The following is a 25365-nucleotide window of genomic DNA, read 5'->3' as shown; positions in this document are numbered from 1 at the left end:
ATCTTTATGTGGTGCTGAGGATCAAACCCAGTGCCTCACATATGCTAGGCAAGCACTCTATCACTGAGCTACAACCTCAGCCCTTAAAAATTTAATTTTAAATTTTATTTTTACCTTTTAGACTTTTTTGTTCAAAACAAAGATTCAACACACATTAGCCTGGAGTAAGGATTATCAGTGTCGCTGTCTTCGGCTCCCAAATCTTGTCCTACTAGAAGTCTTTGGGGTCATACATGGAGCCTTCTTCTGGAATACTTAAGAAACACCTGCCTGAGTCTGTTTTACAGTTAACTTGAATACACACACACATACACACACACAAAAGGAGGGTGAGCACAGTGGTGTATGCCTGTAATATCAGTGATGTGGGACTATGAGGCAGGAGGATTGTAAATTTGAGGTCAGCCTCAACAATTTAGCGAGACTCTGTCTCATAAATAAATGGGTAGATAGGTAGATGAATAAATAGGTAGGACTAGAGATGTAACTCAGTGGTTAAACATCCCTTGGTTAATCCCTAGTGCAAAACAAAAAACAAACAACTCCCCCAAACCAAGTAGGAGTGTACTCTAAAATAATGACGAAAGTTTAGTAAGCACTAAACCAGCAACATAGTTGTTATCAAGTATTACATACCGAGCGTAATTGTGTGTGCTCTGCTTCTGTACCACGGCCAGCACAGGAGGTTTGTTTACCCCACCATCACCACAAAGCAGGTGTCTCATTGCACTATTCAGGTGTCTCATTGCACTATGATGACCATGACATCACTAGGCAATAGGAGTTTTTCAGCTCTGTTATAACCCTAAGGGACCACTGCCTATATGTGGTCTGTTATCAGCTGAAATCTGTTATGTGGTGGGTGACTGTATTTGCAGTTGCTGCTTCGCTTGGCTTTAGACCCTTACCCAGTTCCCTGTACCATTAGGTATGAATCGTTTGGTCCAGGTGCTTGGGTGAGAGTGGGGTCTTTCAGGGCCCCTGCAAGCCCCTTGAGACTTGGGACTGTGTGTTATTCATCATTGCCACCGGAGCTCAGAAAACCCTTTTGTTGAATGAAATAATGAATACATAACACCTTTCTCTGTCTGACTCTCTCCCTACCCCATGGTCCCTGGAGCATGGGGACGTTCAGGCTGCTTTAGTTTATAAGAAATGGATTTTGCTGAGTGGTTTAGATCGGCTGTGGGGACTGGAGTCAGGCTACTGATTTACTAAGACCATTTTTTCTTCCTGTAGTTGCCACAGTGGCCAAAAAGGTAGCAGTGTGTATGTTTCAAGCTGGAGTGCTGGTGTGCATGGGACCCCAATGGCCTTACAGACGTCCTCACCGGCCTTTCTGTTTTATATTAAATTCTATCTTCCATACCACGACAGGACACTTTGGTAGTGCACATGGTTTTGACATCCCAAAAATGGAGTACGTTCCACATAGAAGGTCCTGCTTCCTCATTTGCTCCTCACAGGTCATTCTGACTTCTCTAATCATGGGTGGCTTATAAATTAAAAGCTTCTAGTAAAAGATGTGGCTACCTACCTCCAAGCCCCCTGTTCTTTCCCTTCTACTGTCATGGAGTTGTGGACTTAATGATCCTAGCACTTCATACACAGCTTGTCAGGTAGCTTACAAATATATGTCATGAAGAAATGTTTTACTGTTTAGTAAGTATCCTTGTCCAATAACTGTCCTGAGCATGTGTCATCTTGTTCTGAATCTTACAGTATCACCGTGACACCTACTGAAAAGACCTGGGTTTCTGCATGAATGGGCAGGATTAAGTAAAGATAGTTACACTGGAGTTAGTCAGTATTGTACTCCATTTCCACAGGCTCAGTAGCTGCCCTAGTGAGTTTGGACACTCCAGTGCTTGATGTCCAGACCTCCATGCCAGACACATGGTCTGACTGCCAGCCACCCATTCTTGATGCCATGTGCACCCTTTTGCCAGCCCCTTGGGCCAGTTTGATAGTTTAATCTTTGTAATGTTTCACTGAGCCTTTGCTTGTGTTGTAGTAGAATCATAGAAATGGATGGATTCTTAGAGATAATCAAATCTAGTGGTTTTTAAAATATTTTTTTTTGCTGCAAGAGGAAAGTAAGACCATTAAAATATGGAATTTAACCCAGTCTATAAATCAGAGAAAAGCGGACCTTCTGGTTCATAGAGCAATAGAGGTGAAACGCCAAAGCCTCTGTCATTTCTCTACTCCCCTCCCACCCAAGCCTTGATGTGTCCGGACCTTGGTGGAGCTCAACTGGAAACCACAGCTCCGGAGTCATGGATGGATTCCTAGGTGAAGTAAACCCTCCCAGCACCAATTTGCTGTTTATTGCTTCCTGAGGGTAGAATGTTAAAACAGACCTGCTCCACCTTCTTCCTCTGCATTTCTCTGGTGTGAGTGTCCAGCAGACACTGCCAGCTAGCAGGAAGCTGAGTGCGGGTCTCAAATGTTCAGCCCAACCAACACTTGTGGAACTGTGGGTAAGAGGCAGGCCTGGGTGACAGTGGTATTGGTTCATTTTTTTAAGTTGTTGATGGAACTTTATTTTATTCATTTATTTATATGTGGTGCTGAGAATCAAACCCAGTGTCTCACATGTGCTAGGCAAGTGCTCTATTACTGAGCCACAACCCCAGCCCTGGTTCATTTTTAAATTCGATGATTGATGTGGCAGCTGGACGGCACTATGAGAATGCTTAGGAGGTTGGGATGTCCTAGAAGAATTAGGCTCTAATCATACTGATCCGTGCCTCTCAAAGTATGGTCCCCCGAGGAATGCCATTCGTGTCCCCTAAAACTTGTTAGAAGGTGACTTCTTGGCCTGCACTCCACTACTGCTGAATTAGAAACTTTGAGGGTTGAGCCAAAGCCTAGCATTCCCCCCCCCCCCAAGCCCAGGAATTTGATTTAATAAACCTTCTGGGTGATTCTGTTGCATGTTAAAGTGACAGATGATGATGGTGCCAAGAGTTGGGATGCCTTATCCTGTGCTCTTAGTACAGCATGCTTCTTACCTTGCTATTGGAAATTTGATACATTTTTCAATCTTATGTGCAGTCTCAAGCTACTTCAGCTTCAAAACAAATCTCCTAAATGGGGCTTCCAGTTACACTGCCACTCCCAAGCCCCTTTCATGAAGCAACCACACTTATGTCTGGTTGTTTGGTTGTTTATTAAAGGGAGTGATTTTCTGCTCGATGGATGAAGGCCTCATGAATGGCCTCTGAATACTGCTAAGGTGCCTGGGAATTGAAGACCTTTCAACTTCTTGTGTCCTAGGAGATGGAAGATTTTCTAAGCACGGTACCTATGATACATGTAACCATAGGTACTTAGTTATTATTATGAGCCTATTCCTTTTTTTGTTGTCTTGTGTCTTTATGATTGGCTATATACTCATTCAACAGTCTGCAACTGGGGATCCCTAACCCAGGATCCCCTGATATCAGAAAAGTAAGCTTTGTGTTAGGGATGAAGCTGAGGGGTAGAACACATGCCTGGCATGAGTGAGCCCAGAGTTTAATCTGAGCACTTTGGGGTGAAGAGGGTGGATTTGCTTAAATATATGGATTTTTTTTTTTTTTTTTGTAGGTGGAGGGTTCTGTAGTTTTTATCAGATTCTAGAAAGGATCTATTGCCTCTCCCTTCCCAGTACTATCCCTGATTAATCATTGTTTAAGTTGCTTTTGGGTAGTACTTTTAAGTTTTCATAAAAATTGCAGCCATTCGAACCGGGAGAGCTTTCAGTAGATGCTGTGATCCTATTTTAGTCAGTCTAGTCAGCGCAGGTGTTACTGTACACATTAAGTAGAGCAGAACTGGTTCTTGTGCAGTCTTGCCTTTCTGATTTTGGTGTTTGGGAGGGGCATACCCTTGTTGCTGTCATCAACAGAACAGTACTTGGGTACTGCTTCCCAGTGTGTGCTGTAATTTCAGGTATAGTTTCTTTTGTCAAATTCAACCCTGTGAGTCTGTAGAGCTGGAGGGTATTCTCCCTATTTATTGACAATGGCACTGGGGCTTAGAGAAAAGAGGGAAATGGTGTGACTAGGTTTACCCATTGCATTTTGGACATTACCCCAAGGCTCATGCTCTAGTTGCTTCTAAGTATGCTTGGGTATGAGGGGGTAGCTCAGTGGTAGTGTGTGCTTAGCATGTGCAAGACCTGGGTTCCATCTCCAGCACTGCAAAAAAACACTACCAATACCACCAACAGCCTCCTCCAGTTTGGATGATGCCTAGAGAAGTCTCAAGTTCATTGTGTCTAAAAGATTGATTGCTTACTCCCAAGAATGCTTAAAGCCACTCTTATCTCTAAAGGAAGTAGATCATGTTAAAATTGTGGATTTCTTTTTTGCTGTTCTTTATTTTAGTGGTTTTTAAAAAACACAGCTTTGTAGATGTAGATATGATTTCCCCATTTCTCAGTCAAAGAAAAGCTGGCTCCAGTCCCTCTTCTGTCCTCTATGAAGATCTTACAAAATCCTTTGGAATCATATTTTTCAGCATGTTGGGTCAGGAGAGTGCAAACCATTGGCAGCTGGTAGCATCACCTCATTTTCATTAGATTGTTCTTTGGGTTTCAAAGACTAGTGCCCTTGTAACTTACATTATACAGCCTTAAAATTGCACATAAAAGTTTGCTGTGGAAGAGTAGCAAATGTAAGATAAATTGAGAAGGTTAAGGGGAAAGCTGCTAAGAGCTTCTCATAAATGAATTCTCATCATAAAAGCACAGTGCTTTCTCCAAGTGACAAATTAACTCAGGAATTGTGCTTTGCATTTTTAAATAATGTGTGGCAGGGTAATTCCATTTGTGCTCAAGCCAGAGGTCAGTGTCTTAACTTATTCCACTTGTGCTTTGTGCCTAATAGTGTAGGAAAGAAAGCTGTATATGTGGACATTTCATTTACTTTTATTTTGCAAGCGTGCCATGTCTGTGATTCAGTTAGTAAAGAAGTGCTGTGTTTTAAGGCAGGCTGGCATATAAAAGGTGTTTGTGCTGAGGCTTGGGGCCAGAGCATTTTCCACAAGGCATATGTGTGCTTAGAAAGCCTCTCATAAAGATTCTTGTTCTGACTTGAATTACTCTTTCACTCCAGTGAGGTCACTGAAAAGGGCATGGAGATGTCAGTCATTTATTTCAGTTCCCTGCCATCAGGTGGGTATTAGTTAGCGTGGGTGGTGATTTCCTCTGCCAGCAAGTCGGAGGTTTGATAATGACAATGAACTCTGAGAGAGGAACTCCATCTTTCTATCAGGAATATGCATATTAATGCCATTTAAACTTTTTTGTGTATGTGGGGAGGGATATAAAATATCTATATTAATTTTAAGGTTTTACACCTGTGGTTTCTTGAACAGTAATGAGAAGAAAGAGAAGAGGCTTCCTGCCCTCCTTTCTTACTGTCTGTCTAGTGATGGATCATGTGATAGCCTGTGTTCTTCTAGTCATTGATGTCAGGATTATGAGTTTTGACTGGGTAATTGATAATATCTTTGCCCTCTGCATCCTTCTACTGAAGTTTTCATTTTCCTTTCTTTGGCCTGTGTCCACATTGCATTTTTACTCTGTGATTTTAATTTGTGGGGCAGAGACAGTGGGCATGATGTTAACCAGTTGACTCAAATGCTGGCTAGTGTGGACTTGACCTTTCAAAATTAGAGCATGATGCCAAAGATCACATTTTACTTGAATGAGGTTTTTGTTGTTTTAATCTCAGGGAAATCTGAATGTCTGGGGATCAATGAGTGAAATGCAGAGGAGATTAGGGGATACTGGGCAGATGTTTGGCTTAGGAGTTCTAGGACTGTGTACCAGTCGGTCCTAACCTGGAGGGGTGGCCCTTAATGTTTCTTGGGAACAGAACAGAGGAAGTTTCAAGGCTTAGGAGAGAGCCTGAAGCAGAGCAGACCTCTGGATTTCCCTGAATTTTCTTCTAACTCTGGATTTTTCCTGGCATCAAACTATTTTTGACTTTAGTGCAGTTTTTTCCAAGAAGAAAACAAACAAAACCAAAACAGGAGTCCAAATTTATGCTTCCTGTGGTGGAATCTAGTATTATAGAATCTATTTGCACCTAAATAAAGAAAGTAAATTCAGCTGCTTAGGAAGCTGAGTAAGAGCCTAGGGGTTCAAAGCCTAGCCTCAGTAACACAGACCCCATCTAAAAAAAAAGGAAATCTTGGCAACAACATGCCAATCAGCAGACCCAGAAACTACAGTGGGCATTTGAGGTTGAAGTCTTACCTGTCTGGGCAGACAGATACAGAGTTAGGAAATACTTGTGTAATTTCAAGGCTAATTGTTTATTGGAAAAACATATTACCACAAAGTTATGGTCTGACTTAATAATAGCTTTGTCTTCATGATTAAAAAAAGTTATTTTCCTGTTATTTGGTTTTTAATGGGTATTCAGGCCATGATTTTTTTTTTTTTTTTTTTTAAATCAAGGGCTGAGGGTGTAGTTCAGTGGTAGGTAGAGAGCTTGCCCAGTATTTGCAAAGCCCTGGGTCCCCTCCCCAGCACCAAAACAAATTTTTTTTTTTCAAGAAAATTTCTCATAAACACATGATATTTATTTATTTATTTATTTTGTCAAGGAGAATTTAAGAAAGGTTAATTGACTCAACATTTGGTTCATTTCATTGAATTCTATGGCTGATAGGCCAGGGTAATTTAAAGCTGCCTCTTTGCCTTCAGGGATCAGAGCCTCCTGGGGAGGGGATCATGTAGACAAATTCTAATAGAGGTCCTGTGACTATTGGGGATTGTTTTTCATACTCTCCTTGTTGAGCCTGCCTCGGGATGAGGTGGAATCTTTCCTTCTTGCTGTGCTTTTTAGAGCAGCTTGTCTTACTTGGTTGTCTCCGTGCTTTCTGTGTTCAGGATTGCATGTGGAAGTTGGAATTTTGCCAACCACTTTATGCTTTGGAATATATATATTTTTTGCATCCGTGATTTCAGGGGCAGATATAAACCTAAGTGGCTGAGCCCAGGCGAGTCTGTTTGTTTGGATTATAGGACATGCATCACATTAGGGCTTGAATAAAAAAGGTATTTTTGAATGTTGGAGTATAAACTGGGATTCTGTCAAGTCTATGTTTCCTGTGAGTCTGTGGCGTGACCGTTGCACAATCAACTCCAAATCTGCTTGGCTTACGTAAGTCAATCTTAATATTGCATATATTTCCGGTTTGGTTGGTTGTTTCACCTCTCTCCTCCACCAAAAAGCCTATGCCAATTAAGGGTGTACTTCCTGACTTCATTGCTTAGAAGTTTCCTGAAAGTCACTTGTTCTCTCTGTTCCATGCATGTAAATGACAGTGGCAGTGCCTTTCCCTCTTGTTCTGGTAAATGAGGTATTAACGTGTATAAACATCTTTTAGAACTCTTAGAGACAGGATTAAATAAAATGGAATAGTATTAAGCAAAATAAATAAATCCCTTTCCTGTACTGAGTTGAGTTTTATTAAGGTAAGTTTTCTTAATGCTAATCTGTTTTTTTTTTTTTAAATTTTAAGACTCTAGCCTCCCTTCAAAAAAAAGAAAGTTAATATTCTTTAGACTCCCTTACTTCCCTACTCTAAGGTATTGCTGAATTGGTACAACTGTCACACCACCCCTAATTTGATAAACTGTGATATTTTCTTTTTTATTGGTGGTGGTACCAGGGGTTGAACCCAGGAGAGTTTAACCAGTAAACCACATCCTTGACCCTTTTAAGACCCTCTTTTGAGACAGGGTCTTGTTGAGATGTTTTTTAGGGCCTTGTTAAGTTGCTGAGGCTAGCTTTGAACTTGAGATCCTCCTGCCTTAGCCTTCCATGCCGCTGGGATTACAGGCGTGTGCCACTGCACCTGGCTAAGTATGGTATCTTTAAAATTTTATTCTAAAAAATTCTTCTTTAAGTGTCTTTCATGGCTCATGAACTGTAAAACTTGATTTAAGTTGACTTTCACTTTCATAATCTTATTATATTAAAATCTTGCAACATTTGAGTCAAGTGCAAGAATATAATTTTCATAGCTGAAGTTAAAACCTGAGACCTGAGTTTTACTTATTTTTTATTTTTAAAAATATTTTATTTTTTTAGTTGTAGTTGGACACAACACCTTTTATTTCACTTATTTATTTCTATGTGGTGCTGAGAATCGAACCTGGGGTCTCCAACGTTGGCGAGTGCTCCACCGCTGAGCCACAACCCCAGCCCCTGAGACTTATTTTGACCTGTCTTGTGTGCAGAGTTTTAAGGCAAACTTACCTGATGACACCTCACAGTTTTACAGAAGAATATGTTTCCTCTTCCCTCCTCCAACTGTCTTGACAGCCAAGAAAGTCAAGGGAACAATCAACAGAGTGGTTCAAGAGGTGGAAATTTGCCCAGTGCCCTGGAATTTGCTTCCTCCTTGGTGTGAAAGCCTGTATTTGCAGCATACAAAGTGATGCTGTGTAAAAATATGAGGGACAGGTGTTTACTCTGGCTTTGACCACGGTGAGAATTTGAGATGAAAGAGTCAGACTCGGAGTGGGAGGTGTTTTGGAATCTGACCTGTCAGTTTTGTTACCCATCATTGAAACTGAAGACTTAGTGAAAGCAATGTAATTTCACAATTCATAATACAGCTCTAAAATCTTTTTCCTTTTGGTTGATGTATTTTAAACAGTTGAATATATTTTCCATAAATTTTACTGCCTTCCATTTACCTTTGAATAGAAGCCAATGAGGAGAAATAGTTAGAAGGTTATGAGCAGTAATAGAACGAACTGTTAGGAGAGTCCTTTTGTGGCTTTCCTCTATAGTGTGTGGAAAACGGCTGTAATTTGATAGTGAAATGTTGGAAGATGATTATTTACTGTTTAGAAATAACACAAATGGGGCTTTGCTTTTGAAATACACAGGTTCAAAACGTTTAGTTCTGCCTCACTAGCTCAGTCGTTGTTCATTATGCTTTACAAGGATGGGAGGAAGTGTGACACATTGCAATGGTGGGTCCGCCATGCGGGTCTAAAATGTAGAGTTTGATTAAACCAATTAAAGATGCCGCTTAATGTCCTACGTGGAGATTTATGAAATTTCGTTTTTAGCTTAAGGTTGGTTTGAAGAAAGAATGTATCCTATTGATGAAGAATACCTAATTGTAACTTGTCTGTTGAAACAAACAAAAAAATTCAATTTAGAATTTTTTTTATTTGTTCTTTTTAGATATACATGACAGTAGAGTGTATTTTGACATATTATACACATGTGGAGTATAACTTTATTCTAATCAGGACCCCAGTCTTGTGGATGTACACGATGGTGAGATTCACTGTGCTGTATTCATATATGAACATAGGAAAGTGATGTCAGATTCATTCCACTGTCTTTCCTAATCGTGTTTTCAAGTTAGGTCCTTCATGTGTGTTTCCCCTAGAGCTTGTCCCCCGGGGAGTGGCACTTCTAGTATGTGTCTGTCAATGCTGGTGGTAAACACATTTATTTCCATTTGGTCCTGAAGCATCCGATTTTATCTTCTGAATATTTAAGGATCCATCGCATGGATGGATCCCCACACTGCTTGCCGTGGGGCTGGTGGATTGAAAAAGGAGGGGTAACTTAATGTAATTCCCGAAATGCCAAGGAATTCCTTACAAACTGTCTTCTGAATTTTTCACTCACTTTGTGCAAAGACTGTCTACACAGTTTTCCTCTGACTTCCATACAGTGGTGTCATTTACTTGTGCTTTACTGTTCAGAAGATTATTTGAGCTTTTTTTGTGATCTAAAATTGCCTGTCATTTGTTTTGATGGTTAAGGATGAGGAATTGAAAGTTAGACTGGAGTTCCTATTTTGGCTCTGCCACTGAGATTTTATGTCATCTCTTTAAGCTTCAGTTTTCTTGTGTATAAGATGGGTATTCATTCATTCATCCCCCCCTCCCATTTATCCATTTAACAAATATTAAGTACTTTCCATGATCCAGGCCTGTTGTTGGTATTGAGAATCCCCTGATGAGTAAGGCAGGCAGAATCTCTCCTCTCAAATCTCTCCTCTCATGGAGCTTACATTCTTTGGGTTAAATGGAATAGAAATTAAATATTGCACATTCATTCCATCTGTGAATTTATGTCAGGTGGTGACAGGTGCTACAAGCAAAAACAGGGTCAGGGCTGAGAGTGACCAGATGGAGGGCAGTTTCTGTTTTATTTGAGGTCGACAGGAAAGGTCTCTGTAGTTAGGTCACATGTGAGGCAGAAACAGAGAAAAGGGATGAATTGGGGATGTCTGAGGATGTAGGACTCAGGGAATGGCATGCATTGTAGGCCCTGAACATTCTTGGAGGTGAAAGCAAGACCGGAACAGTGAGGAGATGCAATGGCTGGAGCGAAGGGCAGAGCGGGCAGGGGAGAGCACCCATCTTGTAGGGCTGCCTAGCAAATTGAGCCAGATATCATGTTTAATACGTACTTGGCACACATTAAAAGAGTAAAACACCATGACAGCTGAGGCTGATATTTTAGAATGCAAGAAGATTCAATAGTGTGAAATTTACTAATGATATTCATCATTTTATTAAATATAAGTAGAAAAAAACAACCACTTTAATATAAAAGGCATTTGAGAAAACTCAATGTCTATTATTGATTTTTTTTTTAAAAAAAACCCCTCAAAATGTACTAGGAATATATCCTAGCAAAGTAAGGTACTTTCATCTCAATCCCCAAACCATCTCAAGCTTAAGAGGAAGTTTGAGAACACTGCCATTAAATCAGGACAAAAATAGAGATATCCATACTTTTCACTACTAATGGTGTTTTGGAATCACAAGTCAGTGCAGCTGGGAAAGAGAACAAAATTATAAAGGCATAAAAATCAGAAAGGAGTTGATTGTTGTCAAATAATGCAGTAGGCAATTAGAATATCCAAGAGAATCAAGAGAAAAACTAATTATTAAGAATAAGATAACTTGTAAATGTGCATGGATAACAAATAATGTATCTACATTCATAGCTTTTATATATACTAACAATGAATGATTAGAAGGTTTAATACAAGAAAAGACCATTAGCATATAAAAAGATAAAATATCTAAGAATTTAAGAAATATGCATGCTGTGTGTGAAGCCATTTAAAAATGTTCCTTAGGGTCACAAACAATACATGAAAAAATTAGAAGAGCTGTCATAGTCTTAGATACAAAGATGTCAGTTCTGTCTAAATTAATCCATAGGTTTAAAGCCAGTAAAAAATAAAAACAGGTTATTTGTGGCGGACTAAACAAGCTGATTTTGTATTCACTTGAAAAAAATAAATAGGACAATTCTGAAAAAGAGATGAAAACCTAACATAGTAAGGCTACAATAGTTGGAAGATTGGTATTATCAAATATCGTATTTAGCATATGATAAAGTATTGCGAGTCATCCATGGGCTGTGTGTGAGCTCTGCTCATATGGGAGGACTGGCCTGTCGTGTGTGCTCTTTACTCTCACTCTGACCTGAGATGGGCGTGACTTGCCACAATGTCAATCAGTCTACTGACCACAAGACATCAGGAAGCTAGACTCAACCCCCTGGAACCTGACCCCTTGCCTTATTTGCGTGGGATGTTCTATGAATGGCTTCTCCCCAATAAGTAGGGGGGTTTCTGGTGTGCTCGCTCCCTTGCTTGTCTCTTGCCTCTTGCCTTCCTTGCTCTCCTTGCCCTCCAGCATGGGAGCTTGATTCTTGAGGCTGCAGAGCCGTCCTGAACCCTGAATGTCTTCACCATTTTCCATCTACTTGGTTGGACGTGGATCACTGATCCTCCCTGTGCTTCAGTTTTATCATCTGTAGAATTTAGGGTCTGGATTTCAGTGATCCAGTTGGGTCCAGCCGTGTTAGGATTCTAAGTTATTAATAGAGTCCTTGAACAGAGTCAGCAGAGATTGAGCCTCTGCAGAATGCTCTGTTCTCTGCAGATTTCCACATGTGAATATGATGTGTCACCTGTGCCAGTTCAGCCCTTTTAAAGAATGGAATTATTCAGTAATTAGCTGGTCTACCTCATGTATTTGAAAACTTGTTGAGTGGTCTGACACTTCCCTCTTGTTGGTTGGATTATTCATCAGCCTCCAGGAAAGCACTTGATTATGTCTTGGGTTTGTTAACACAGTGCCATGGATATATCCACACCTCCTGTGCTGGCACCCCTGCATGGGATTCTCCACACAGGGAGCAATCCCTGATGGGGATGGTAGCATGTACCCCCCCACCACAGAGTTCACTTGGTGGTTTTTCCTTGCCTTTTTGCACTCTCTGCCTCAGCAGATTTCTGCACTTGGCACCCTTGAGGTCTAAATTCTGAATTTATGCCATTTGGAAATGAGCTTTAAATTTTGTTCCTCTGTTGAAATTAGGGATGTGACATGGTTATTACACAGAAGGACTGTGAATCTGAATCTGATTTTATTACATTGTATTAGAAGGCAAGCACTTACCTGGGGAGACAGCTGAGTGTAACTGACCTGTTAACTGCCACCCTCTCCCCTCAACTCCACTGCCCCCACTTTCTGGCAGGTGACATATTTTGTTTTTAAATGAGATTGTGACCAAGAGAATTGTCAAGACCCAGTGAGTTTTAAGAAAGCCCCTTCAGCTTACATGCATTCCGTTTAACCTTGCTTTCCATGTCATTCTGTACAATACTGTGAAAGGACCCGGCTTCCTTTGATGATGGGAAGCATCACTGCTGGCAGGATTGTGGCGGTAACATCTGAGTGGCACCTGATAAAGCCCTCAGTGATCCACAGCCATGTCTTGTGACCCAAGTAAAAGTGCATGTGTGCGATGACTAACAATGTGGAGCACAAGAGGAGGGTATACGGGGATGGGCATGGAGATGGGAGAAGTGCTTCTCTGGAATTAGGGGCGTCCTTTCATAAGTCCTGAGTCACAGAACAAGGAAAGCCTTGAAATCACCCGAGAGGCATCTGAAGTGATCTGGAATTGCCAAGAGGTGGCAGAAGACCAGTGTCTTTCCAGTACCTGTGATAGAACTGTTCGTGGGGTTCTGGAAGCAATACAATTCTGTTACTTTCAAATCCTCTCGAAATTCATTGCTCAGACAGTTGATCAGGAGGTGCTCTTGCTGGTTTCCAGGTGTTTGATAAGCAATTGATTGCTGACAGTGAAGAAGGCTGATTGGGGTCATCCTTTTCACACCCCACTCTTCTCATGCCCAGTCAGTGCCACTGCTGTGCAGTTTGGAAGATGAAGGTCACATTGTGTCCCCATTCTCTTCTGCTCTTTCATGAGACATTTGTCCTAATCAAATTTATCACATTCTATGCTTTTGTAGCCATCTATAGGTTAAACGTGTACATGCTACACACACCACCTCTTCTGGTGACTCCTGTGGAACTGTCTTCATTGGACCAGGGCAGAAAAATTATGCCATCCAGAATGGCTCATTTGTTCTATAAGATCAGATTTATATTGCCCACCTTAACCTGTAGAAAGGATGGGGCAATATTTCACCTAATATTTATAACTCTATCGAAAGAAATCACATCTTGTTTTGCTTTTGCAGAAATGGTTGTAATTATATGTAATTACCCTGTTGTACTCTGCTTTTTCTTTCCTCTTTTTGTTATAAATGACGTTTTCTCATTTTTTTTATAAACTTGTAAAATTTATTCATAGCAGACAGAATTGTGATTAAGTAAATTGTGTGCTAGTGGCAAATTTACTTGACCGTCCCTCTGGCATTCAGTGGATTCCAGTTTTCAGAAGTAAGTGTGGCATGCTATAGGTGTAGTGTAGTCTCCTCTAGCTGTTGGAAGTTTTCTCTAGCTTCCACCCATCGTGATGGTGAATCCTTCTGATTTAGCTTCGCATTTACGTTAGCTTCTGCCTCTCGCACCTCCTTTGGGGTGAGGTATTTTAGATGTTCCTGTTTCTGGCCTAGACCCTTCTAGCTTTGGCTCACCGCATTTCTCTCAGGCAGGGTGATTTCCCAGCTTGCTTCTCCTCAAACTCATGTTTTTCTGGTTGTTCACTGAGGATGAAGATGTGGGTTTGTGTTGTGAAACTGGGCTTGCCAGCTAGGCCCAATGATGTGAGGTGCCTGTCTCAAATCAAATGCCATTGGGGTGGCCAAAAACCACATTTTCAACCATCGGTGTCTAGAGAGGTCAGAGGTATCAGGGAATATTTTGGGAGCATTGCCTGTTTTTGGAAAGTAGTTTATAAAGTCATTGTGGCCACTTGTTCGCTATTTTATATTGTCATTCTCCTCTGCATGTGATGCTGTCCATCCATGGATGTGAATTCATTTAGTTTCACATTTTTTATTTTCTTCTGAGAGAAACACATAATTACTTGACATCTGTTAGAAGATGTTACTTTCCCCTACCCAGCAGGGTTTTCTCATTTTTGGCTAGCATTCAGATTTGTAAATAAAGATTTGCTTTTCACTTATTTCTTACGATGAAGGCAAAGGTGGTGTGGAGAGAATTGACTCAATGCACAACAAACAGTGAAAAATGGGAGGGGAGAGGGAAATGGGGAACCGTGGACTGGGTCTTTTCATTTAATTAATGATCGTGGGACTTTTTTATTTCTTTCTGTAGATTCTGAAAGTCACCTTCTGTGGGTTCCTGTGAGAGCAGATGTTGGGGAGGTCTTCCACACTCCTCTGAGGAGGGAAGTCAACAGACAGCACCCAGCCGGGGGCTCTTGAAGGGAGCCGTCACGGGTACGCCTGCCTTTATTACACACCAACGTGAGTCTGGAATATTCAGTGATATACTTGAAAAGAATCCTGCTTGCACTTTCACATCTGAGTGAACATCATCATGTTCAAAACAGTGTTTTGGAGGGCCTGACATCGACGTTCTACTCAAAGCATTTTGAAAACATTTCTTTGGGAGGTGCCTCTTGGTCCTCTGGGAGCATCCTCTTAAGCACCCTGTTTTCTGTGGAGGCATCTTTCAGCCCTGTAAGGGGGTTTCCCGGAAATAGTCTCAAATCATTTACAGGTAGGGCGATGCATGGGGCACTCTGATTTGATCAGAACCAAGAAGGCAGTAGTGAGAGCAGGGAAGCCAGGGTTCTTTTTGTAATTTGAATGAGTACTGGAGGGCGTACACCCTCTACCCAAAATTAGTTCTAAGAGTGAGCCAGAGTTTTAAACACTGATAATGTTATTAAAATAAGTGATTATGTTGTGTAGTCTATAGAGGCATACTTATTTGAGTGCATAAATGTTGATATTCTTTCTTATTAAAGTCAGGCAGTCCAGTCTCTCTCTCTGCCAATGTTGTAGAAAGATTCCTGGGCTACTCAGGCCAAACAGGATGAGAGCTAAACTCCCTTAGACGTATGCCTTTAAGGCTTTATAATTTGCCTCTTTTAAATGATCCCCCATGGGTATTTTGCAGTGTTTCTCCAAGTATAATGAGAGTACTTGTTAAAAATTCACATTAAAAATTTCAAATTACAGGTTTGGGGGTATAGCTTTAGTGGTAGGGAGCATGCTTAGTATGAGCAAGGTCCTGGGTTCATTTCCTAGCACCCCCCCCCCAAAAAAGAAGGAAATTCAGGTTACTTGGCTCCTATCTATTGTGTCAGAATTAGAATGGAAGCCAGGACTTGGGAATTAGCATTGTATAAGTAAGAAATCCCTAAAGATTGACACCTTTGGGGCAGTAAAATCAGCAGAACTGACATTCAACTCTCTGGTCTCTAGGAATTTAACTATTCTAGATACCTCTTATAGTATTTCTCTTTCTGTGTCTGGCTCATTTCACTTAGTATAGGTCCACATGTTATAGCATGTGTCAGGATTTCCTTTCTTTTTAAGGCCAAATAATATTCCATTGTAAGTGTATACCTTTAAAAAAAAAAAAAGCATTCTTTTTAAAATCTTTTTTTTTTTTTAAAGAGAGAGTGAGAGAGGAGAGAGAGAGAGAGAGAGAGAGAATTTTTAATATTTATTTTTTAGTTCTCGGTGGACACAACATCTTTGTTGGTATGTGGTGCTGAGGATCGAACCCGGGCCGCACGCATGCCAGGTGAGCGCGCTACCGCTTGAGCCACATCCCCAGCCCATTAAAATCTTTATTTTATTTATTTACTGATTTTTATGTGGTGCTGAGGATCAAACCCAGTGCCTCACATTTGCTAGACAAATGCTCTGCTCCTGGGTTACAACCCCAGCCCCTGTATATTACATTTTGTTTACCCATTTATCCATCCCTGGGCATATGGGTCTCTTCCACCCTTTGGTTGTGGTGAATAATGCTGCTATGAATATGGATGTACAAATAGGTCTTTGAGTCCCCACTGTCATTTCTTCTGGGTATCTAGAAGAGAATTGCTGGATCATATGGTTTTGGTTTTTGGGGACTCTCTGTCCTGTTTTCCAAAGCAGCTGTACCATTTTATTTTCCCACCAACAGTGCAGAAGAGTCCCAGTTTCTCCATGTCTTTGCCAATACTTGTTGTTTTCTCTTTACTTGACAGTAGACATCATCTCATGGGCATGGGTGATAACTTGAGGTTTTCGTTTTCATTTCCCCAATGCTTTATGGTGTTGAATATTTTTTGATCTGTTTGTTGGTCATTTAATATCTGTTCAAGTTCTTTAACATTTAAAAAAATCTTTTTGTTGTTATTGTTGAGTTTTCTATGTGGATATTTCCCTTATCAGATATATGGTTTGCATAGATGTCCTCCTGTCGCATAAGTTGCCTTTGCAATCCATTACTTGCATCCTCTGATGCACAGAAGTTTTACGTTTTTTTTTTTTAGAGTTTTAAAATTTTGATATAGTCCAATTTACTAATTTTTTAAATTTTTATTTTTAGTTGTAGATGGACACAATATCTTTTTTTTAAATTTGTTTTTATGTGGTGCTGAGGATCGAACCCAGGGCCTCTTGCGTGTGAGGCAAGTGGTGTACCACTAAGCTACAACCCCAGCCCCAATTTACTTACTTTTACTTGTTGGTTGTACTTTTGGTGTCATATTGAACAAATTATTATCAAATCCAGTGTCACAAAGCTTTCTCTGTATGTTTTCTTCTGAGAGTTTTATTGTTCTATTTCTGAGATCCATTTTGAGGCAATTTTTGTGTATGGTATAAGTTGAGGGTACAACTCATGCTTTTACATATAAAAATGCCGTTTTCCTAACACTATTTGTTAAAGAGAAGTTAATACCTTCAAAGACAGTTTAGGATAAGGAAAAGAAAAGCAGATAATTATAAATATCTATAGTATGTCTATGCAGAAATTCCCATGAATTCCTCTGTTTCTAATTAAGAAGGCATATCAGAAATAAAACGGTATTGCACAAATTTGAAGCTCACCTTAGACTGAGATTTAATGACTATAACTAGGTATGGCATTAAGTTTTATCTTAGTTATATGGTGGGTCATGACACTTTTTATTTATTTATTTTTGTTATGGGGGATTGAACCCAGGGATGCTCAACCACTGAGCCACATGCCCAGCTCTTTTAATTTTTTTTTTTTTTTAATTTTGAGACAGGGTCTTACTAAGTTGCTTAGGGCCTCACCAAGTTGCTGAGGCTGGCTTTGAACTTGTGATCCTCCTGTCTGTGCCTCCAGAGCTGCTGGGATTATAGGTGTGCACCATTGCAACTGGCCAGGTAATTTAATCCCAAATTAAATTTGGGGTTGATTCTGTTGAACTCTGAGGTTTGGTCTTAAAGTAGGGGTGTGTGTGTGTGTGTGTGTGTGTGTGTTTGTGTGTGTGTGTGTGTGTGTGTGTGTGTGTGTGTGTATATATACACCCTGTTATAGATCTTTTCCCAGTGAACTCTGACTAGTGACAGTTTTAGGGAGCATTTGTTTCAAGGCCCTAAGCAGAATCAACATTTTGATGGTAAAGAACAGCCAATAATGATTCTTGGGGCAAAAGTCTGCAGTTTCAAACCATTCACATGTCTTCATGGCACAAGCTGTTTAAAATGCGTTTTTACCTCTTAGTTCCAGAAAGTTTGTGTGTGTTGATCTGATGATACACTGGTTTTAAAAAGGTCACAACCCAAATATTGTGCCCTTAAAAATTAAGTTATGTTGGGACAGGCAGGAGGGTGTTGGGAATGTGGTGCAAAGGATGTAAAAGAAAATGTACACAATGAAGGGGAAAGCCAGGTCAGGGATACCAAGGAGGTAGTGGGAAACTGGTGGGGACCCATGCTTATAATCCCTGATTTAGGTTCAGGCAAGAGGATTACAAGTTTAAAATCCAACCTCAGCAACTCAGCAAGACTCTATTTTTTTTAAAAATTATTTTTAGTTGGACACAATACCTTTATTTTATTTATTTATTTTTATGTGGTGCTGAACTCAGCGCCTAGCATGTACTGGGTGAGCACTCTACCGCTGAGACACAACCCAGCCCTCTTTTTTTTTTTTAATTAAATTTTTTTAGTTGTAGATGGACACAATACCTTTGTTTAATTAATTTATTTATATGTGGTGCTGAGAATCGAACCCAATGCCTCACATGTGCTGGGTGAACGCTCTACAGCTGAGACACAACCCTAGCCCTGAGACCCTGTTTCAAAATTAAAAAATAAAAAGGACTGGGGCTGGTAAAGTGATGGCCCTGATTTTCATCCTCCGATGAAAGGAAGGAAGGAAGGAGGGAGGGAGGGAGGGAGGGAAGGAAGGAAGGAGGGGGGGAACAGGGAGAGAGGGGGCAGCAGAGGTGCCCATAGTTGCAGCTTGGATAATGACAGGCTCTAATGTCAGGCCTGTTACTGTCTTGGAGGAAATGATAGTGGATACTGGAGGTAGCGCAGCAAGAACCACAAGTGGAAATGGCTTTGAAAATGGAGCCTGAAGGGTGGAGACAGTGTGATACAGTATGAGTGACGGTCCTGAGGAGATGCTGTGTGGAATGCATCGCTATGAATTTGGGATGTGCCACAAATAGCAGGGAGGTGGAGGCAACTGCAGATTTTCGGAGCTGTTGGGAGTTTCGTGTCTAATGTACTGTTGCAGGGTTAGGAGCCGTCCCCATGAGAGAAGCACAGTGGTTACAGCAGCACCAGCACCCTCTTTCTCCTGGATGCTGGGAATGTGCCTGGGAATGTGCCTCGTGCAGAGGCGGGGCCCAGCGTGTGCTCCTCTGTGCACCGCTGGCTTTGTGGAACCCCTGCGAGACTTTTTCCAGAGGTGGTTTAGAGTGACAGTCCAGCCTCAAGACTGGTTGGGGACCAGGTTTTCTGATTAAATATGAAAGAATGGCCCCCACATGACTTAGGGTCCAGTAGTTAAACCAGCTACATAACCGTGTAAATATGAAATTTGTTCATTTTGTATAGTTCTTTTCACAATTTCATCGACTTAAAAACCTACTTTCATAGACTTAATAATATACTTTCTTTTGCAGATTTAGTAATTTTGTTTATTCAGTCATTTTTGACTCTGCTTATCTCATAACCCTTATAATTTCATTCTTAGTTTAGATGACCACAGTCATTTTTGGGTATCCTTTTTTATTATTAACTCAGAAGACATTTGTTCCAAACCAGTCTTGATGCTAGATTTTTGTCTTTTCTAATTGATCAGAAAGTATATGTATGTGTGTGTATGTGTGGGTATATGTGTGTGTGTGTGTGTGTGTAAATAATTTATATGTGTTGTTATATTTTCTATTAATTTTTAACATCATTTCTGAAATAGCTTGCCTCATCTCTGTCTTTAAGTTTAGAGGGCCACACTCTGAGAGCTGAGACACAACCCCAGCCCTGAGACCCTTGAATAGCTCTTGTCAAGACAGAGGTTCTCAAAGTGTGGTCCCTAGAGAAGTGGCCTCAGCCTCATCTGGGAACTTGTGAGAAATGTAAATTTTGGGACACAGTCAGAAACTCTGATGGTGGAGCTCAGAAGCGCGTGTATGACAAGCCCTCCAGGTGATTCTGATGCCTGTTGAAGTTTGACAACTGTTCCTGGTGTATTCTTTAGCTTCCTCGTGCTTTTCCTTTAGATCATTCTTTTTTCTCTAGCTTTTGATCCCCTGAGCAAGTAGATTAGGGGTTCTCAAATTTTGTGTGCACAGGAATCCCCTGGTGAGTTTGTTTAAAAACATTTCAAGAAGCAGTGAATTTCTCCTGACTTTTTCCTAGGAAGAGTCTGATAGTCTGATTCCATAGGCCTTAGGTAGACTGGGGTACCTGCATTTCAACAAGCTCTCCAAAATAGTTCTCATATCTAGGAACTAGATTAGATGGGTATCTCTCAGTTTCTTTCAAGTCTCAAGTTAATATGATTTAAAATGGCTTTTTGGGGGATTAGTAACTAAAAGCTTGAGGCCAGAACTTCATTTGTAAACCGCAGTTTGGATTCTTTTTACTGAAGCCAAGTTGTGTTCTGATTTCTTTCTTTGAAAAATAGGATTTTTTCTTATCTATTCAGATTACTATATATTTTTCTGAGGCTTATCCTCTTTGGTGAGACAGTTCACTCACTAATAGAGCATTCTGACCCTTGTGAACTTGGAGATTTCACATGCAATTCTTGTAATTCATAAAATATAAACTTTAAACATGGGTTCTAGGGAATACCACTTTTTATTGAGATGTATTTTTTTTTGCCCCTGCCTTTTATTTTCTGGGCTCTAAGTTTGTTCCCTATGAATGATGGCCCATTCCTTCATCTCAATGTCATTCATGTCTTTGGTTTTTCCTTTAGTTTTTATGGTCCTTCTTTGTCAGCACACTTGTTTGTGGGTCTTCCTCTCGTCTTCTGTCTCCTCCGTCCTTTTCCATAGTCTCTTATGAGTGGAGGAAGTTCCCAGGCCTTTTTCCTTTGATGCTGGGGTCTGAACTGGGGACTCACAGCTGTGAAGCCTGTGCTGTGTCACTGAGCCACACTGTGGTTCTCCCAGTCCTTTTCTTGCCCCACATCTCACTTGCCTGTTCTTCCCACAGGCCAGCTTCTTCTGTCTGCCAGATGTCACCTTGACACCACTGTTTGTATGGGTGCACCTAACTCCCACAGTGGTCTACTGGATGTCCCATAGTCAGGTCAGGTTAACAGACCTGAAACTGAACTTGTCATTCTTCTCCCCTGGAATCTATGCTTCCCATTGTGCTCCCTGTCTCGGCAAATGGCATCCTCACCTGCCATTAACCACAGGTATTTCCTGCGTGCCAGATACCATTCTGTGAGCTTTCCTGCATCGATCACAAAACCCTTTGAGACAGATTCTGTTATTTTTGCCATTATTCCACAGATGAGGAACCTGAAGCACATAGATCACAAGTAATTTACCCAGGTCCCCAAACTCTTAGTTGGCAGAGATGGGTAAGCAGGCGGTTTCCACAGCATGTGTGGTCCCCGTTGTTGTGCTCTGCTGCCTGCCATTCTCAGTTGCCAAGGCCAGAAGCCCAGTATTACCCTTTTTCACCACTCTCTTCCTCTTGCTGCATGTGGTTGGGTTTCTTGAGTTTGCCTGTGAACTAACTCTCTTCAAACTATACTTCACTTCTCTGCAATCCATCATAAGAATTCTAGTCCAGTCCTCCGTCATCTCATACTTCCTTTACTGTAATTGGTGTCCTTTTTCCATTCACTTCTTTATTTTATGGCTGGAGTATTGCTCTCCCCAGTGGTAAATCTGATCATGACAGTCCTCTGCATTCACCAGCCCAGCCCGGTTCCACCAGTCACCTGGCAGGCAGCCCTTCCTTATCCACCTTGCTGTTGAACAAGCCCAGCCAATCCTGGGGCCAGGAAGTTTCAAACAGTTGAGGAATCTCAGGAAGGCAAAGTGCTGGCAGGGGTCAGATAATTCCTGGGAGATGCCTGACATTTTGGTGCATAGTCTTTGCCTCTTTTGGGCCTGGGCCTCTATTTATTGTGATAAAAGAACAATAATAAAAAAAAAAATCAGTGTCTAATCTGGCCCTGTGAAGAGGAGCCTGTGTTACTCTGGAAGGCCCAGAAGAGCGCTTCCTCCATCCCACTCCCGAATTTCGCTCTGGCCATATCCAACCTCTTTCCTTCCATATAGGGCATCATGAGCTCTCTCTACTCCTGGGCCTTTGCATATGCTTGTCCTACTACCTGAATTCCTCCTCCCTCGTTGCTCCTTTTGCCTGAGTACACACAAGTGTCTTGTCTTTCATGTCTCAGTTTAAAGATCATGTCACCTGAGAAACCTTCTCTGATCCTGCTCACTTTTCCACAGGTTAGGTTCGGTGCTTTTCTGATATGCTACCATAGCAAGCACACCATTCTTTTAGTACTGTATGACTCATTAAACTTTGTCTTAATCATCTGTCCATCTCCTTTATACCGTAAGCTGCATCTTAATTCATTCCTGTGTTTCTGTTACCCAACATAGATGTTCAATAGGTACTGATAATATGAAAGAGTCTGTGAGTATTTTGGTGAGCCAAAAAATGTCTGCTGGTGTCATGTGCTTTCTCTAAAAGGTAATATATTGGTCAGGGTTATGTTAATGACCGAACCTGAACCCTAATCCTGGTGGATAGGGTTTGGTCACCATCACAATCAATGGATTGAGCAAATTAGGATTTTTTTTTTTTTTTTTTTTTAGTAAAGTAAGTATGGAACTAGGCTCTCCAGGGAGCAGAGTGGTTCTGTGGTTGTCAGCGACCCGGGTTCCCTCTGTCTCTGCTCCACCGTGTTGCAGTGTGAACCTTGTCCTCCTGTCCTCCTCTCTAGTGCCTGACGCTGGCCTCTGCAGGACCTACTCCCGGGAGAGAAAGGAAAGGTCAGAAAGCAGCAGAGCTTGGCACAGTCCACATCCTGCCCACTGTCTCTCTGCAGCTCTCCTAAAGGCCTTAGAAGTGATTTCCCTGTCCTCACCAGGCAGAGGGCATCACACATCACTTCTGGCCACAGGGAGGCTGGGAGGTGGAGGTTTTTGTCTGGCTCTTTGCTGTACCTGCGAGGTTGGGTCTGTTACTAAGGCAGGGAAGACTTGTTATGGAGTGGGAACCAGCATCTCTGCAGCACAGGTCGGGATGATTTCCAGCCTGTGCTTACAGATGGCTTTAGTGAGTAGTTCGCAGTTTTAGTGAATAGTTTTGCAGATAAGTATGTTTAATGAATAGTTTGCAGATAAGTATGTTGCAGATAAGTACCTTGGTTTTTAAAAAAATGTATTTGAAAGAAAGCTACCTTTTAAAAATAAATATTTTGATTTTAGTTGATATCATAAATGTCATATATTTTGCATACAGTTTGACTGACCAGCCTGGCTGCCTACATGTTTTCCTCTTAACTTTTTTTTGTTTTGCAAAATCTACTGTACTAGCTACTTTGATATACTCAGTTAATTGTTATTAATCATTATAATCCTACTATGCTCTATAGAACTTTGGAAGTTATTGTTCCTATCCAACTGCACCATTTACCTATTAAATAAATCATATTTCTATTCTATTCTTTATTTCTTTGAGGTCTGTTTCTTTGGAAGCTATCCCCCTTTTTTTCCTTTTTTTGGGGGGGTTTCTGGTGATTTTATATATAATTAACAATCTGACTATTTTAGGCATCTAACAAAATCTAAATGATGACTCTATGAATATAATTTTTCTGGATATTTGTACTTATTGGTTTAAGGATATAGCTTCTTTAGGTTTTATTGAAATGTACCCAAGAATCTGCTGATGGCAGTGAAAGGTGCTAGAACACTTGGCAAAAGATTTGACAATACATGTTGAGAAATAAGGAATCTATAATTTCTTCTGGTCATTCTTCTGTACAGATCCATCATAAAAAGCTAGACCTCCCCAAATTATTTGTATTAATTTGTTCATTGAAGAGAATTTCTGATAGTGAAGAATTGTAATAAGCTGAGTTCAATAATCAGGGAAAAGTTATAGTAGAGAATGAACTACTATTAAAATGGGATTTGGGGAAGAATTTAATGACTTGGGTTAATACTGGAGAATAGTAAATGGAAGAAACAAAAATCAACATTGTATACACACACATTATGCTCTTGATTTTATAAAATTGATGCAATTTTTTAGAAAGTATAAAAGAAAGACTATAAAGAAAGATATTAAAGCTTTAAAAATAGTTTATCTCTCATATGGTGCTATGAGAGATTTTACTGTCTCATATATTTTCTATACTTTCTTGCAGTAACTATATATTATTTTTATGATTTAAAAATGAGTTAAATTGGGTTGGGGCTGTGGCTCAGTGGCAGAGCACTTGCCTTGCACATATGAGGCACTGAGTTTGATCCTCAGCACCACATAAAAATAAAGATATTGTGTCCACGTATAACTCAAAAAATATTTTAAAAAGTGAGTTAAATTAAAAAAATATGTCTGCTGTTTCGATGATAAGCAGTTGCTTTGCAATTGAAGGTCTCAGTATCAAAGCTGATTTTGTGTTTCTGTGTGTTGGGATTTTGCAGGCTGCTCTCAAACTTCTGGGCTCACGCCATCCTCTCCCCACAGTCTCCTGAGAGCTGAACTATAGGCGTGTACCAATCACATCAACAAAAGCTGAAATTTTAATGTTGATATTTTCATCAAAGAGGAATAAGCCCATAGCAGATATATACGATTTGGGATCTACATGTTAGACATGTTTTCCTGCATTGGTTTAGATGACCTTCTCTGGCCCCGCCCTGCCATAATTCAGACTTTACCTTATGGAATCTAGTAAATTGAAATAAATGAAAGTTTCTGGTTCCCCTTCTGCTGCCCCAATGGTGAATGTTGAAGCTGTTAAAAACAAAAGCACAGAGAGCTGAGACTCCCATATTCAGTAGCTGTATTGTGGTACACCATTAAGCCCATAGTCAGTTTTAGCCTGTCGTCATTTCCAGCATAATCCTGTTATTAATATAGAAGTACATATATGCTTTTAGAGGCAAAAGCTGAGAGAGTCGTGGTAGGTTTCATGTAATGAGCCCCTAAGGAAGATAAGGTGTCCCAATGACTTATTTCATTCAGGCCAGGAATAGATTAACTTTAGAAATGCATTCCAGAATGTAAGATAAGGAGAGAGAATATGAACAACATGTTAAATATAAACCAAAACACTCTCAAATAAAAACAACAGCAATGACAAAACCAAACATCTAAATCAGCATTGAGGAATTGGGAGTTTTAGTATTTAAGAACAAGAATGTCAGGTTTAGGATTTATGGGTGAAGGGCAGATTTGTGGGAACATTTTAAAGCAGTTTTGCCCAGTGTTTTGAGAACGAGCATGCCTTCCTACTGTAAAAACGTGCTGTGCTGTGCTGTGTTTCAGGGTCCTGCCTCTAGTATCCCCCAGTTGAGTAACCAATATTGATAGAAAGTTGTTAGACCTCTAGTCATAATTTTAATAAATATATATATTTTGTCAAGTATGATATTA

The 25365-nt window shown here is 40.5% G+C and overlaps 1 protein-coding gene across 2 annotated transcripts in view; it reads left to right on the top strand.

Moving 5' to 3' along the window:
* Positions 1-25365, top strand: part of FHIP1A (FHF complex subunit HOOK interacting protein 1A) — a 230493-nt gene that overhangs the window by 53784 nt on the left and 151344 nt on the right. For both annotated transcript variants that reach the window (XM_081304753.1, XM_081304754.1), the window contains exon 2: positions 14600-14724. The gene's annotated coding sequence lies outside the window, so the exon portion shown is untranslated. The remainder of the gene's footprint in view (positions 1-14599; positions 14725-25365) is intronic.

This window comes from Spermophilus citellus (genome assembly GCF_964194105.1).
Source record: "Spermophilus citellus genome assembly, chromosome: 8".
NCBI lineage: Eukaryota > Metazoa > Chordata > Mammalia > Rodentia > Sciuridae > Spermophilus > Spermophilus citellus.
The sequence above is the reverse complement of the archived record's forward strand: the minus strand, read 5'-3'. Positions and strand labels throughout refer to the sequence as shown.